The sequence below is a fragment of the Panulirus ornatus genome, chromosome 53 (assembly GCF_036320965.1).
Source record: "Panulirus ornatus isolate Po-2019 chromosome 53, ASM3632096v1, whole genome shotgun sequence".
Lineage (NCBI taxonomy): Eukaryota > Metazoa > Arthropoda > Malacostraca > Decapoda > Palinuridae > Panulirus > Panulirus ornatus.
Window position 1 is genome coordinate 15898865 of NC_092276.1, and position 17306 is coordinate 15916170.

The window sequence follows — 17306 nt, forward strand, 5'->3', positions numbered from 1 at the left end:
TATGGAGACAGGGACGGGTGTGCTTGGTTAGGTGAGGTTACGTCAGTCTGGACTAAGCTGGGTTGACTTAGGTTGGGCTGTATTAATAAACTGTGTTGTCTTAGCAACAGTTCAGGCCTTGTCATGCTGGCTCACACCAACACAGATGGGACGGGGTGGGTTCTGCGTTACGCTGAGTGACCACAAACATAGGTAACTCCGAGAAGCATCTAGTCGTAAGTCGCCATACAGGGAGCGAGTGTGGGCGCGGAATCTAACATGGGTCATAATGAAAGGTTGGGTTACGGGTGTAACCGAGCGGGTCTCTCGAGGGATATAATACGGTGAGTTAGGCTGCAAGATGAGTTTGTCCCCAGCAAGTTACGGGCTTATTAAGTTAGGGGGATAATTCTGAGTCAAGATAGGTTAGTTGGCGTTCGATAAGACAGCTTAACCTTATCGCTGAGTGAGCCGAGCTAACTTAGGTCTATGGCCAAGTGGCATGAACAAGGCAATAGCTTCACCGGTAAGGTTAGGAGCAGTTAGCTAGCGTCCATCGTCTCTACTGTCTGCTCGTCCTCAATCATCCGACGCGGGATTTTCTAAATCCATTTGGCAGTCCTCCTCATCATTCATACTTTGTGTTTCCTCATACCATTCTCGCTCCTTAATGTGGCTCCTAGAACCATTCCCGCTTGCCATGGTGGTTCCTGGTACCATTCCCGCTTCTCATGGAGGTACTCATAACCATTCATTTTTCCCATGGTAATCCCTAACACCATTCCCGCTTCCCACGATGGTCCCTAGTAACCATTCCCACTTCTCCTGATCCTGGCACACATCTGGACGATGGTGTCTCGTGTCTGCACGAGGCTGGACCATAACATAACTCTTGTCTTACTATCGATCTCATGAACATTCTTCCATACCTCGTCACACTCATCCTGTCACACTGTTCTGTCACTCAATCTAACTCTCATATTCATCAGACCTTCCTACACCCTTCACTATCATCAATTCCTCCTCGTTTTCTATTCCCTTCCACGACATATGATCCATCACTGCCTCATATAATAGTTATTGTGACACCGTCTTGGTTAACTCTGATGCTCTCTTATCAAAGTCTACCTCACGCAAGATCTTCCTCATTATCTTTCTTACAGCTCTCACTCAAGTCTCTCTTATCACTACTATCTCTTGATCCTCCTCAGACCTCCCGTCCTCAGGTTAGCATGTATGCGTTCGTTAGTGACGCTCTCATGAACGTATTCACAGACACTTGGAAACGCCCTCCACCTGACGACCACCACTCACGTCTCCCAACACTCTCTTTACCTCCCCACTCTCCCTTACCTTCCTCCACACCCTCTTACTTCTCCCCACTCCTCCCTTAACCCTGCCCACTCCTCCCTTACCCCTACCCACTCCTCCCTTACCCCTACCCACTCCTTCCTTACCCCATTCCATTCACCTAACGTTTCCATTTTGCCTTACCTTTCCCCACTCCTCCCTTACTTCAATCCACTCTTTCCCTCCTCCATTCCTCCCTTTCCTCTCCCCACTTATCTCCCCTCATTCCTCCCTTACCTCATCCCCCCCCCCCCCGCAACTCCTCCCTTATCTCTGCCACTCCTTCCTTTCTTGTGGCCACCCCTCCCTCACCACTCCCTGGCAGGCAGGCAGGGGCCGGGGTGACAGCGGTGATTGCCGCTGGTCGATGACATTACCTCCTCTTCCCGGCCGCCGCCGTCGCCCAGTTCCTTCAATTTTCACTTCCAATTTCCATATCTTGCCGGCTATCTCGAGGCCATGTTACCGCCACACGGGCGGCCACACACTCCCCACGCGGAACACCGCACCGCTAATCTTGAAAAATCGCAAAATTCCAGATATTTCAGGATAATTTGCTAACTACGGAAGGCAAGATCTCTCTCTCTCTCTCTCTCTCTCTCTCTCTCTCTCTCTCTCTCTCTCTCTCTCTCTCTCTCTCTCTCTCTCTCCTTCTCCAAGTTTTGGGAAGCGATGGACGATGAGAAGTTGACAAACTGGCCTCACGGATCACAGACCTCTCCTGGGTTATCGTTAGTCCCATAAAACCAAGGCAGGGGTTCATATTGTCGGCTCTTGCCTTCCAATAGGATCTCAGAACACCTGTGAACTGAGGGTCTGCAAGGCTCTTACCTTCCTATAGGATCTCAGAGCAGATGTGAACTGAGGGTCTGTAGGCTCTTACCTTCCTATAGGATCTCAGAGCAGATGTGAAGTGAGGGTCTGTAAGGCTCTTACCTTCCTATAGGATCTCAGAGCAGATGTGAACTGAGGGTCTGTAGGCTCTTACCTTCCTATAGGATCTCAGAGCAGATGTGAACTGCCACAGACGATGAAGGTGTTTATGAAAAATTAGGAGAAAATGATGCGGGGGATTAAGTGTTTGCACATCACCAGAACTAACGCTACGGGCGGAAAATCTATCGTTGTTCCAGGAGATATGGGCCTTCGCGAGCGATAATGAAATTAATGTAGAGGGAGGCATGTTAACACATGAGGGGGAGGGACGATCATATACTGAAGTCGCAAAAGGGGTTTCCTTTTCCATGCTTCCCAATCTCCTTCTACCATACCCCATCACCATACCCATTCCCTAACATCTTACCCAACACCACAACCTTATCCACCCCCACTACCTTACCCATTCTCCGCCATGTTCCCCACCCACACCACCTTACCCATCCCCACCTCCACTACCTTACCAATCCTCAACCATGTTCCCCACCCACACCACCTTACCCATCCCCACCTCCACTACCTTACCAATCCTCAACCATGTTCCCCACCCACACCACCTTACCCATCCTCAGCCATGTTCCCCACCCACACCACCTTACCCATCCCCACCCCCACCACATCAGGTCACCGCTGGCTGGCTGGCTGGTTGCAACTTGCACATGACCTGAAGCCGCGAACCCTGGCTATACTGGTCAATGATTCAGGCCTCCGCGCCCAGGTCATCCCTCTGTCTCCCCCGTCCACTGACGTCCAGCACCTCATCCCCGTCGCACCTCACCCCCGTCCACTGACATCAGGCACCTCTCACCCCCGTCCACTGACATCAGGCACCTCATCCCCGTCCACTGACGTCCAGCATCTCATCCCCGTCACACCTCACCCCCGTCTACTGACGTCAGGCACCTCTCACCCCCGTCCACTGACATCAGGCACCTCATCACCGTCCACTGACGTCCAGCAACTCATCCACGCCCACTGACATCAGGCACCTCCATCCCCGTCCACTGACATCAGGCACCTCTCAGCCCCGTCCACTGACGTTAAGCACCTCTCAGCCTCGTCTACTGACATCAGGCACCTCTCACCCCGTCCACTGACGTCAGGCACCTCTCACCCCGTCCACTGACGCCAGGCACCTCTCATCCCCGTCCACTGACGTCAGGCACCTCTCAGCCCCGTCCACTGACGTCAGGCACCTCTCAGCCCCGTCCACTGACGTCAGGCACCTCTCACCCCGTCCACTGACGTCAGGCACCTCTCATCCCCGTCCACTGACGTCAGGCACCTCTCACCCCGTCCACTGACGTCAGGCACCTCTCATCCCCGTCCACTGACGCCATGCACCTCACCCCCGTCCACTGACGTCCGGTACCACATCCACGTCCACTGACAGCAGACACCTCTCACCCGTCCACTGATGTCAGGCACCTCTCATCCCCGTCCACTGACGTCAGGCACCTCTCATCCCCGTCCACTGACGTCAGGCACCTCTCATCCCCGTCCACTGACGTCAGGCACCTCTCATCCCCGTCCACTGACGTCAGGCACCTCTCATCCCCGTCCACTGACGTCATGCACCTCTCATCCCCGTCCACTGACGTCAGGCACCTCTCATCCCCGTCCACTGGCGTCAGGCACCTCTCACCCCGTCCACTGACGTCAGGCACCTGTCACCAGTGTACAGAATCTGTCTCACTGGCCACCAACGTTTAGCGCCTACTTGGTCGTATAATAATGGTCAGCGCCCGTCTTCCCCGTCCACTAGTACTTACCGCCTAATTTTCTACTTAGGTAACCTGTCGCCAGTCTTTAGCACTTGTCTGTCTACCCTTGGAACCCATGGCGAGCGCTGCTTAGTCACCCGTGGAACCCATGGTGAGCGCCTCTCTATCTCCCTCGGAGCTCATGGTCAGCGCCCCTCAATCACCCTTAGGGCCCATGGTGAGTGCTTCTCAATCACCCTTGGAGCCCATGGCGAACGCCTCTTTGTCACCCTTGTAACTCACGGTGAGCGCCTCCCAGCCACCCTTGGAACCTACGGTGAGCGCCATTCTCCCACCTGAAGCAGCGGCACCAGCTCCTCCTCCTCCTCGCCGTGAACCACTTCGTCAGGTGTCTTGTCTGTTGGCCAGATGAGCAATGGTCAACGCTTACCGCCGCCTACGCCCGCGTCGGCACGGATCCCCTAACAAGCAGGGAGGGAGATCAGTGTGTGGTGAGGGCATCCGTCTCGGTGTCGGGCGGCAGTGAGGAGGGATGACCTCCAAACACCCGGCTCAAGGAAGAGGGATGTCTCCCTCTCCCAGCAGGGCCCTGATCCTTCACCACCGTCTCGTCACTTACCACACGAGATGGTCGTAAGGAACCGACCTCGCTGGCAAATGAATATTTACGGGGACGAGGCGGCCCCCCCTCACGAGCCCTACGAGATTAAAATTCTTTTGGAGGTGCCGGCCACATGTCGCTGGCCTACAGTCAGAGTGGAGACCTGGGCCTCGTGAATCCGCACTCACGGGACGTGATTGGCACCTTCACTCCTGCGTCACACGGCCATCACCCACACAGGCCAGGTAGTAAACAAGCCACATCCTGGCTCAGAGATGAGGTGATCTCTGCTTCCCAAGGCAGAGTGGCACAGCCAAGACCCCTCCTTCCCAAGGCAGAGTGGCACAGCCAAGACCCCTCCTTCCCAAGGCAGAGTGGCACAGCCAAGACCCCTCCTTCCCAAGGCAGAGTGGCACAGCCAAGATCCCTCCTTCCCAAGGCAGAGTGGCACAGCCAAGATCCCAGCTCCCTAAGTGTAGACAGAGGCACAGCCAAGATCCCAGCTCCCTAAGTGTAGACAGAGAGGCACAGCCAAGATCCCAGCTCCCAAAGCAGAGACAGAGAGGCACAGCTAAGATCCAAGATCTCTGCTTCCCAAAGTAGTGAGACAGAGAGGCACAGCCAAGACCCCTGCTTTCCAAGGCAGTGAGACAGAGAGGCACAGCCATGAACCCTGCTTCCTATGGTAGTGTGGCAGAGTGGCAGCGCCAAGACCCATGCTACCTCAAGTAGTGTGGCACAGCCAAGACCCATGCACGGTAGAGACGTACAGCCAAGGCCACTGCTTCCAAAGGTAGTGTGGCACAGCCAAGGCCCGTGATACAGAGCGGGCATCAGGGAACCTGAAGTTAGTTACACTACCGTCTACTGCTACGCTGTCTTAAGGGCTCTATCTAGACAAATCCAGCTGGTGGACCTGGGCCACTGGATATAGGGAACGGGATCCTGGGATAGTGGACCTAGGAACAAGAACCGAGGCTAGTGGACCTGGGGAGGGGAACCAGAGGTAATGGGACCTGAGGGATGGGGGCCTGGACTAGGATATGGCGACAGTGGACCTGGGGGACGGTGACCTGAGCTAGTGGATATGGGGAGCGGGAACTGGGCTGATAGACCCTAGGATACAGGACCTAAGCCAATTAACCTGGGGAAGGGGGCTGCGCGAACGAACCTGGGGATCTGGACCTTGCAGAAAGGGACTCGGGCTGATGGACCTGGTGGACGGGGGCCTGAGAACGAGGACCCGGGCTACTGAACCTGGTAACGAGGGCTTGGGGACGGGGAGCTGGGCTATGGACCTGAAGGCGGGGATCTAAGGGACGTGAACCTGGGAGGCGAGGACCTGCGCTAGTGGACCTGGGAGATGAGAACCTGCGCTAGTGGACCTGGGAGACGAGGGTATGCGCTAGAGGACCTGGAGGACAGGAACCTGAGATCGAGGGACGGGGACATGGGCTTATCATGTGCTGTTGGCGCCTCCTGGGTATAACCTGTTGCTGGAGGAAGGAAGATCCAGGCGGGACAAGAGCGGCGGTGGCCTGGGCTGGAGAGTCCTGCCAGGCCAAGTGACCATCACACTCCCACTGGCATGACACTGGAGGGACCTACTAGGTACCAGGCCAAGTGACCACTGGCATGACACTGGAGGGACCTACTAGGTACCAGGCCAAGTGACCACTAGCACGACACTGGAGGGACCTACTAGGTACCAGGCCAAGTGACCACTGGCATGACACTGGAGGGACCTACTAGGTACCAGGCCAAGTGACCACTAGCACGACACTGGAGGGACCTACTAGGTACCAGGCCAAGTGACCACTGGCACGACACAGGTTCCTCCTACCACAACACCAACGTACGTTAACTAAAGGACGCCAAAGCATACATCAGCTCCAAAAGCTCATCGCTCCCTTGTAGATTAGGTCCTAAACCCTAAAACTGCCCTAGAAGCTAAGCCCTTAACCCTACAACGGTCCTATAAGCTTGGCCCTACACCTTGAAGCTACTCTATATCTTGGTCCTAAACCCCCACACTGTTCTATAAGTTATGCCCTAAACCACACCACTTCCGGAGGAACTAGACCATATCTAAAACACTGGCCTGTAAGCTAAGCTCTAAAGCTAACACTGCCCTAAAACTACGCCCTAAACCCTAACACTTCCCTAAGAGCTAGACCCTAAACCTCAACACTGGCCTGTTTGCTCAGCCCTAAAACCTAACAGTGCCTTATAACTAGCCCCTAAAACACTATCACTGCCCTATATACAACTCCCTAAACCCGCAACACTGCCCTACACGCGTCCCAAAACCCTAACAATGCCCTATATGCTAGTCCCTAAACCCCAACATTACCGCATATGCTAGTCCCTAAACCCGCAACACTACCCTATATGCCACTCCCTAAACCTGCAACACTACCCTATATGCTAGTCCTGAACCCACAACACTACCCTATATGCTACTCCTGAACCCGCAACACGACCCTATATGCTAGTCCCTAAACCTGCAACACTTACCCTATATGCTACTCCCTAAACCCGCATCACTACCCTATATGCTAGTCCCTAAAAGCACAACATTGCCCTATATGCTTGTCCCTAACCCCGCAACACTGCCCTATATGTCAGTCCCTAAACTCGCAACAATGACCTATATGCTAGTCCCTAACCCCGCAACACTGCCCTATATATTGGTCCCGAAGCTCGCAGCACTGACCTACATGCTAGTCCCTAAACCTACAGAAGTACCCTACATGTTAAGTGCCTAACCCCGCAACACTGCCCTATATGTTCAGTCCCTAAACCCGCAACACTGCCCTATATGCTAGTCACTGAACCCTAACACTGCCTGTCAGCTAGGCCGTCAACCCCAGCAGTGCCCTGGAAGGTAAGCTCTTCACGGATCCTAAGGGAAGGGGACCTGAACGACAATGGCTACAGAGATCTCATCATCCCACGAGACTACGATCTTCACATGGAACAACCGGGGAAAGGTCAAGCAGCAGCTTTTCCTTGGGCTAAAGTGGCACTTGGACTTCACGCTCAACTCACTGAGGCAGGTCGTGTTACTTGCGAATACCGGCGCGTTACATCATCTCAGCGATATCGTAACTTCCCACTGAATATAGTGATAATTAAAGAGCGTATACATCCACAGTGAACAGTGCTGACTTGACGGGATATTCTGCCGTTCTTCTAGCTTCCTAGTGAGGTAAATGAGGGGTAACTGTAGACGTTAGGGTCAAGATATATCACAGGGACACACAGGAAGACACTGTGAATCTGGTCTGCCACGGCCTCCATCCTACACACACGGGTCCAGCGAGACGGCGGCACTGGGCGAACTCAACTCCCTCCCTCGGAGCGCGAAAAACACACACACACATACACACACACCGGCACCGACAACGCCACATCCAACCGAGACCGCTGCCTGAGGACAACTGAAGCCCCGGCTGACTGCCTGCCTGGCCTGGCCTGGCCTGGCCTCCACCCTCCTCCTGCTGGGGGAGGAGGAGGAGGAGGAGGAGGGTGAGGGGGGACGCACATTGTTGCACACCTCCGCCACTGAGGGGTGGAGGAGGAGGTGTGGGAAGGGGGGTAATGAAAACTTGTTTACGTTCTTGTGCAGGAGGCGCTGGTGCCACAAGACCCGTGGGAAGGATACATCCTCGGCCAGATGCAGCCGCTTCAACCCTCTTCTGCCGTAACAACTCCGGTCACGCCAGCTCTACGGCCGGATAACACGACCGTGGCAAACTGGAGTCACGCCCGGTCTATGGCCGGATCAAAGGAGAGCGGCAGAGAGCCATCTGTGTACAGCTGATTCACGTCAACTGCTTTATATCCTGTTACGGGAATGACGTCAAATGGTGCCAAGGAAAAATAAAATTACGAATAAAATTAAAATACAATGGAATCTGCTTAATTGCCTATAGATGGCAATTACACAAGCAATTCTGTTTATGGCAATTACACAAGCAATTCTGTTTAAGTTAACATGGTACCGGAACACTGGGGATAAAATTAACACTAATTATAAATCAAGAGGACACACGAGGCCACAGTCGACCAGGACACATCCCTACCAACAGTCAGAGGGACACATGAGGCCACAGTCGACCAGGACACATCCCTACCAACAGTCAGAGGGACACACGAGGCCACAGTCGACCAGGACACATCTCTACCAACAGTGAGAGGGACACACGAGGCCACAGTCGACCAGGACACATCTCTACCAACAGTCAGAGGGACACACGAGGCCACAGTCGACCAGGACACATCTCTACCAACAGTGAGAGGGACACACGAGGCCACAGTCGACCAGGACACATCTCTACCAACAGTCAGAGGGACACACGAGGCCACAGTCGACCAGGACACATCTCTACCAACAGTCAGAGGGACACACGAGGCCACAGTCGACCAGGACACATCTCTACCAACAGTGAGAGGGACACACGAGGCCACAGTCGACCAGGACACATCTCTACCAACAGTGAGAGGGACACACGAGGCCACAGTCGACCAGGACACATCCCTACCAACAGTCAGAGGGACACACGAGGCCACAGTCGACCAGGACACATCCCTACCAACAGTCAGAGGGACACATGAGGCCACAGTCGACCAGGACACATCTCTACCAACAGTGAGAGGGACACACGAGGCCACAGTCGACCAGGACACATCTCTACCAACAGTCAGAGGGACACACGAGGCCACAGTCGACCAGGACACATCTCTACCAACAGTCAGAGTGACACAGGAAGCAACAGACGACCAGGACACATCCCTACCAACAGTCAGAGTGACACAGGAAGCAACAGACGACCAGGACACATCCCTACCAACAGTCAGAGTGACACAGGAAGCAACAGACGACCAGGACACATCCCTACCAACAGTCAGGGTGACACAGGAAGCAACAGGCGACCAGGACACATCCCTACCAACAGTCAGGGTGACACAGGAAGCAACAGACGACCAGGACACATCCCTACCAACAGTCAGGGTGACACAGGAAGCAACAGACGACCAGGACACATCCCTACCAACAGTCAGGGTGACACAGGAAGCAACAGACGACCAGGACACATCCCTACCAACAGTCAGAGTGACACAGGAAGCAACAGACGACCAGGACACATCTCTACCAACAGTCAGAGTGACACAGGAAGCAACAGACGACCAGGACACATCTCTACCAACAGTCAGGGTGACACAGGAAGCAACAGACGACCAGGACACACCTCCAGCAACAAACCAAGTCTGATGCGATTGACACGTCACATCAGGGCCGATGGGAATTTTGTTACGTGGTTAGGTTGGCCTCCGTCACACGGGGTTGCCACCATACTACATGGGGGCCTCCGTCACACGGGGTTGCCACCATACTACTACACGGGTCCTCCGTCACACGGGGTTGCCACCATACTACTGCACGGGGTCTCCGTCACACGGGGTTGCCACCATACAAAGAACAGGATACCGAAAGCGAATCGGCCCAACTTATATATGTAATACCAGGAGCTAGACCAGGCAATACTCGGCAAGCAGTGGTGTCACGTGAGAACTGCGTGGTCCTCGGCGGCAACTTAAGGGTGGGCCGCTTTGATAACTGTTTCTTTCCCTACACGTTGAAACTCTCGACCCTCTGTCTTTCCCAGTGACTACGACCTGCCGCACATTTCAAAACACAGGTTTTTTTTCTCCACCTCCTCCAAAAATTCGTAAATGCCTTCCCTCCTCCCTTCCTTTTCTCCCTCACAAACCTCTTTATGTTTCATGTAAGACCCGGCCTTGATGTGGACTCCTGTCCGAGACTGGCGCCGCCTCCAACGTAAAAAGAAAAGAAAAAAAAAATATATGATGGGGAAAAACCACTTCTGAGCGTGTCACTATCACGCAGCGTTATCATCAGACACGATTCCTGTCACACGGGGTCATAATTACACGGGGTGACCACCACGTGAGATCACACACACACACACACACATACACATACACACACAACACACACATACACGACACATATGGACGTCAAACACATGGGGATACAAATACACACGAACAAATACACACATGAGGCAAAACAGACACCGGTAACAAAAAAAAAATGAGGATTCCAAGCACAGGGTGGCCAAACACACGGGCACAAACACATGCCACTTCCCAACACACGGACACACGGACTCGTGGAAACATTCAGCACACGGGACCACCAGCACACGGCGTCATACAGCCACACGGGGTCACATCCCCACCTGGGGCCACCAGTACACGGAGTCACATCCCCACCTGGGGCCACCAGTACACGGAGTCACATCCCACAGGGGGTCACCAGTACACGGGGTCACATCCCACAGGGGGCCACCAGTACACGGGGTCACATCCCACAGGGGGCCACCAGTACACGGGGTCACATCCCCACCTGGGGCCACCAGTACACGGAGTCACATCCCACAGGGGGCCACCAGTACACGGGGTCACATCCCCACCTGGGGCCACCAGTACACGAGGTCACATCCCCACCTGGGGGCCACCAGTACACGAGGTCACATCCCCACCTGGGGCCACCAGTACACGGGGTCACATCCCCACCTGGGGCCACCAGTACACGGGGTCACATCCCCACCTGGGGCCACCAGTACACGGGGTCACATCCCACAGGGGGCCACCAGTACACGGGGTCACATCCCCACCTAGGCCCACCAGTACCCGGGGTCACATCCCACAGGGGGCCACCAGTACACGAGGTCACATCCCCACCTAGGGCCACCAGTAGCCGGGGTCACATCCCACAGGGGGCCACCAGTACACGGGGTCACATCCCCACCTAGGGCCACCAGTACCCGGGGTCACATCCCACAGGGGGCCACCAGTACACGAGGTCACATCCCCACCTAGGGCCACCAGTACACGGAGTCACATCCCACAGGGGGCCACCAGTACACGAGGTCACATCCCCACCTGGGGCCACCAGTACACGGGGTCACATCCCACAGGGGGCCACCAGTACACGGGGTCACATCCCCACCTAGGCCCACCAGTACCCGGGGTCACATCCCACAGGGGGCCACCAGTACACGAGGTCACATCCCCACCTAGGGCCACCAGTAGCCGGGGTCACATCCCACAGGGGGCCACCAGTACACGAGGTCACATCCCCACCTAGGGCCACCAGTACCCGGGGTCACATCCCACAGGGGGCCACCAGTACACGAGGTCACATCCCCACCTAGGGCCACCAGTACACGGGGTCACATCCCCACCTGGGGCCACCAGTACACGAGGTCACATCCCCACCTGGGGCCACCAGTACACGGGGTCACATCCCCACCTGGGGCCACCAAGAGCAGGACGAGCGGGGCCCGGTCCCAGGAAGGTAATTTCGTCCGCCTACCTCCCATTAAAGATGACTTCTAATTCTGAATAAGGTAAGTCGAGGGGCCTCTCTATGTGGCATCCACCACCACCAGGCCCACTCTTCCTGGACCCCTCACGCGCGCGCGCTCCCCCATCCCCTTCACCAACGCTACGCGCACCCTTTCAGCAAGCTGATTTCTCCTCCACAGTATGTTACCTGACTCCCCTTCAGCATACGACCTGACTAACTCCCCTTCAGCATACTACCTGACTTCCCCTTCAGCATACTACCTGACTTCCCCTTCAGCATACGACCTGACTCCCCCTTCAGTATACGACCTGACTCCCCATTCACTATACTACCTGATTCCCCTTCAGCATACGACCTGACTGACTCCCCTTCAACATACAACCTGACTCCCCCTTTGGCATGCGACCTGACTCCCCTTCATCATACGACCCGACTTCCTTTCATCATACGACCTGACTTCCCTTCATCATACGACCTGACTGACTCCCTCCCCTTCAGCATACGACCTGACTCCCCTTCAGTATACGACCTGACTCCCCCTTCAGCATACGACCTGACTGACTCCCCTTCATCATACGACCTGACTCCCCTTCACCATACGACCTGACTGACTCCCCTTCAGCACGCTATCAGGTCCACTTCAGCACATCGTCAGACTGTTCTTCAGCAATCCATCTGTCGCCTCAGACATTAACACATGCACCAACTCTACTTTGTCAATAACATAACAATAAGAAATACCTCTTCTCACACCACCATAAGTAAATACGGCCAAAAACTGTAATGAAAACACCAGCGTACCAATCTTCCCTTCTATTCTCTTCGATAGATATCTCCAAGACCGATAGACATTTTCCGGGACGGTTTATATCCCGGGTGTGACAGGTCTATCCCATGGTCCTGAGGTCATGAACCCGTCAGCGGACTCATGCACAGTTAAATCACCTGCTGAAGCACCGTGACCCCAGTGACGCTGGTCACCTGCTCGACCACCTGGTACCATCTGTTACTATCTTGTCCACTTGGATCCTCAGCTGGTCACATCTGTTATCTGAGAACTTGGATCCTAAACTTGTTACAGAATCTTGGATCTGACTTTACGTAACTGATTCTGTGAAATCTGTTCTTGACCCTACCTACCTACCTACCTAAAAAAAAAAAAAAAAAAAAAAAAAAAAAAAATATATATATATATATATATATATATATATATATATATATTTTTTTTTTTTTTTTTGCTTTGTCGCTGTCTCCCGCGTTTGCGAGGTAGCGCAAGGAAACAGACGAAAGAAATGGCCCAACCCACCCCCATACACATGTATATACATACGTCCACACACACAAATATACATACCTACACAGCTTTCCATGGTTTACCCCAGACGCTTCACATGCCCTGATTCAATCCACTGACAGCACGTCAACCCCGGTATACCACATCGCTCCAATTCACTCTATTCCTTGCCCTCCTTTCACCCTCCTGCATGTTCAGGCCCCGATCACACAAAATCTTTTTCACTCCATCTTTCCACCTCCAATTTGGTCTCCCTCTTCTCCTCGTTCCCTCTACCTCCGACACATATATCCTCTTGGTCAATCTTTCCTCACTCATTCTCTCCATGTGCCCAAACCATTTCAAAACACCCTCTTCTGCTCTCTCAACCACGCTCTTTTTATTTCCACACATCTCTCTCACCCTTACGTTACTTACTCGATCAAACCACCTCACACCACACATTGTCCTCAAACACCTCATTTCCAGCACATCCATCCTCCTGCGCACAACTCTATCCATAGCCCACGCCTCGCAACCATACAACATTGTTGGAACCACTATTCCTTCAAACATACCCATTTTTGCTTTCCGAGATAATGTTCTCGACTTCCACACATTCTTCAAGGCTCCCAGAATTTTCGCCCCCTCCCCCACCCTATGATCCACTTCCGCTTCCATGGTTCCATCCGCTGCCAGATCCACTCCCAGATATCTAAAACACTTCACTTCCTCCAGTTTTTCTCCATTCAAACTCACCTCCCCATTGACTTGACCCTCAACCCTACTGTACCTAATAACCTTGCTCTTATTCACATTTACTCTTAACTTTCTTCTTTCACACACTTTACCAAACTCAGTCACCAGCTTCTGCAGTTTCTCACATGAATCAGCCACCAGCGCTGTATCATCAGCGAACAACAACTGACTCACTTCCCAAGCTCTCTCATCCCCAACAGACTTCATATATATATATATAAAGCTTGGTGTTGGACGGTGGGAACCAAGTGTCATGTTGGGTTTTAAATAACTTTGTTAAGTACTGGCAACACCTGATGATGAGGTGGATTGTCTCCACGAAACATGTAGTGCCACATTTATAGAAAATTACAAGTTACATATAGTTGTATGAACTACTGAAGGACGATTTCACCTTATATACTGTAGCAGTTACCGACCTCCGCAGCCTGCTTGAGGTTAACAATGTTATTGAAAAGTTACAGCAAGGTTGTCTGATCGTCTGTAAACGAAACCGAGTACAGTCGTCCAAGACTTCTCTTTGAAGGAGTCCATCCCATCCCCGCTACTGATTGTAGCGCAGCCTTGGCGCTGAAGGGATACTGGTGTAATCATAATCAAACCAATAAACACATGAATCAAATACGTAAATCATGTACTACGTGCGTATCTGACGCGTAAGTACGTACGTATATGTCTGGATGAAACCACGCCACAGTCGCGGGCCAGCCAGCCGACCTAACTCACCAGACACTAAGTTATCGAGGTGCCGCTCGCCATTAAACCCAAGCAGCGTGGCAACGCCAGCTGGGCGAGCACGAGGGCGAGCGTTCTTCTAATCCAGGAACGGGACGAGAAAGTACACATGAACGTACCATACTATGGAAGGAGTCTGACAGTTGTACTGCCTTAAGATGAACGTAAGTCTTGCATCAGGAGAGAACGCTATCATACGAACGAACGTGAAGAACGTACCATACTGGAGTGTATATCAACGTAAGGGAAGTTACCTGTAGACGAGTCAACGTGCAGAAAGTACCAGAGAAAACGAACATGTAAACCTTTCTTCCAGGTGAGGAACGTGAACGTAGAGGCAGTACCCCTACATACCCCAGCTTCACCTACATACTCTCCCCCTGGCAACATACCCCAGTCTCCCCTACATACTCTCCCCAGGCAACATACCCGTCTCCCCTACATACTCTCCCCAGGCAACATACCCGTCTCCCCTACATACTCTCCCAAGGCAACATACCCCAGTCTCCCCTACATACTCTCCCCAAGCAACATACCCGTCTCCCCTACATACTCTCCCCAGGCAACATACCCGTCTCCCCTACATACTCTCCCCAGGCAACATACCCCAGCCTCCCCCATACTCTCCCCAGGCAGCATACCCCAGCCTCCCCCATACTCTCTCCAGGCAACATACCCCAGCCTCCCCCATAGTCTCCCCAGGCAACATACCCCATCCTCCCCCATAGTCTCCCCAGGCAACATACCCCAGCCTCCCCCATAGTCTCCCCAGGCAACATACCCCAGCCTCCCCCATAGTCTCCCCAGGCAACATACCCCAGCCTCCCCCATAGTCTCCCCAGGCAACATACCCCAGCCTCCCCCATAGTCTCCCCAGGCAACATACCCCAGCCTCCCCCATAGTCTCCCCAGGCAACATACCCCAGCCTCCCCCATAGTCTCCCCAGGCAACATACCCCAGCCTCCCCCATAGTCTCCCCAGGCAACATACCCCAGCCTCCCCCATAGTCTCCCCAGGCAACATACCCCAGCCTCCCCCATAGTCTCCCCAGGCAACATACCCCAGCCTCCCCCACACTCTCCCCAGGCAGCATACCCCAGCCTCCCCATAGTCTCCCCAGGCAGCATACCCCAGCCTCCCCATAGTCTCCCCAGGCAGCATACCCCAGCCTCCCCATAGTCTCCCCAGGCAACATACCCCAGCCTCCCCCACACTCTCCCCAGGCAACATACCCCAGCCTCCCCCATAGTCTCCCCAGGCAACATACCCCAGCCTCCCCCATAGTCTCCCCAGGCAAACATACCCCAGCCTCCCCCATAGTCTCCCAGGCAACATACCCCCAGCCTCCCCCATAGTCTCCCCAGGCAACATACCCCAGCCTCCCCCACACTCTCCCCAGGCAACATACCCCAGCCTCCCCATAGTCTCCCCAGGCAGCATACCCCAGCCTCCCCCCATAGTCTCCCCAGGCAACATACCCCAGCCTCCCCAACACTCTCCCCAGGCAACATACCCCAGCCTCCCCCATAGTCTCCCCAGGCAACATACCCCAGCCTCCCCATAGTCTCCCCAGGCAGCATACCCCAGCCTCCCCCATAGTCTCCCCAGGCAACATACCACCAGCCTCCCATAGTCTCCCCAGGCAACATACCCCAGCCTCCCCCACACTCTCCCCAGGCAACATACCCCAGCCTCCCCCATAGTCTCCCCAGGCAACATACCCCAGCCTCCCCCATAGTCTCCCCAGGCAACATACCCCAGCCTCCCCCATAGTCTCCCCAGGCAGCATACCCCAGCCTCCCCCATAGTCTCCCCAGGCAACATACCCCAGCCTCCCCATAGTCTCCCCATGCAACATACCCCAGCCTCCCCCATAGTCTCCCCAGGCAACATACCCCAGCCTCCCCCATAGTCTCCCCAGGCAGCATACCCCAGCCTCCCCCATACTCTCCCCAGGCAACATACCCCAGCCTCCCCCATAGTCTCCCCAGGCAACATACCCCAGCCTCCCCCATAGTCTCCCCAGGCAACATACCCCAGCCTCCCCCATAGTCTCCCCAGGCAGCATACCCCAGCCTCCCCATAGTCTCCCCAGGCAACATACCCCAGCCTCCCACATAGTCTCCCCAGGCAACATACCCCAGCCTCCCCCATAGTCTCCCCAGGCAACATACCCCAGCCTCCCCCAAACTCTCCCTAGGCAACATACCCCAGCCTCCCCCATAGTCTCCCCAGGCAACATACCCCAGCCTCCCCCATAGTCTCCCCAGGCAACATACCCCAGCCTCCCCCAAACTCTCTCTAGGCAACATACCCCAGCCTCCCCCATAGTCTCCCCAGGCAACATACCCCAGCCTCCCCCATAGTCTCCCCAGGCAACATACCCCAGCCTCCCCCAAACTCTCTCTAGGCAGCAGACCCCAGCCTCCCCCATACTCTCCCCAGGCAACATACCCCAGCCTCCCCCATACTCTCCCCAGGCAACATACCCCAGCCTCCCCCATACTCTCCCCAGGCAACATACCCCAGCCTCCCCCATACTCTCC

At 54.5% G+C, this 17306-nt stretch overlaps 1 protein-coding gene across 8 annotated transcripts in view; it reads right to left on the reverse strand.

Annotated features, from left to right (window-relative positions):
• The window catches only part of LOC139765261 (SLIT-ROBO Rho GTPase-activating protein 1-like), a 753718-nt gene that overhangs the window by 667194 nt on the left and 69218 nt on the right, over window positions 1-17306 (reverse strand). For 2 of the 8 annotated variants that reach the window (XM_071692611.1, XM_071692608.1), the window contains exon 1: window positions 7987-8035. The exons of 5 other annotated variants lie outside the window; for them this stretch is intronic. The gene's annotated coding sequence lies outside the window, so the exon portion shown is untranslated. Of the gene's footprint in view, window positions 1-7978; window positions 8036-17306 lie in introns of those variants that run through there. One more of the 8 variants, XM_071692609.1, reaches the window with a different exon arrangement.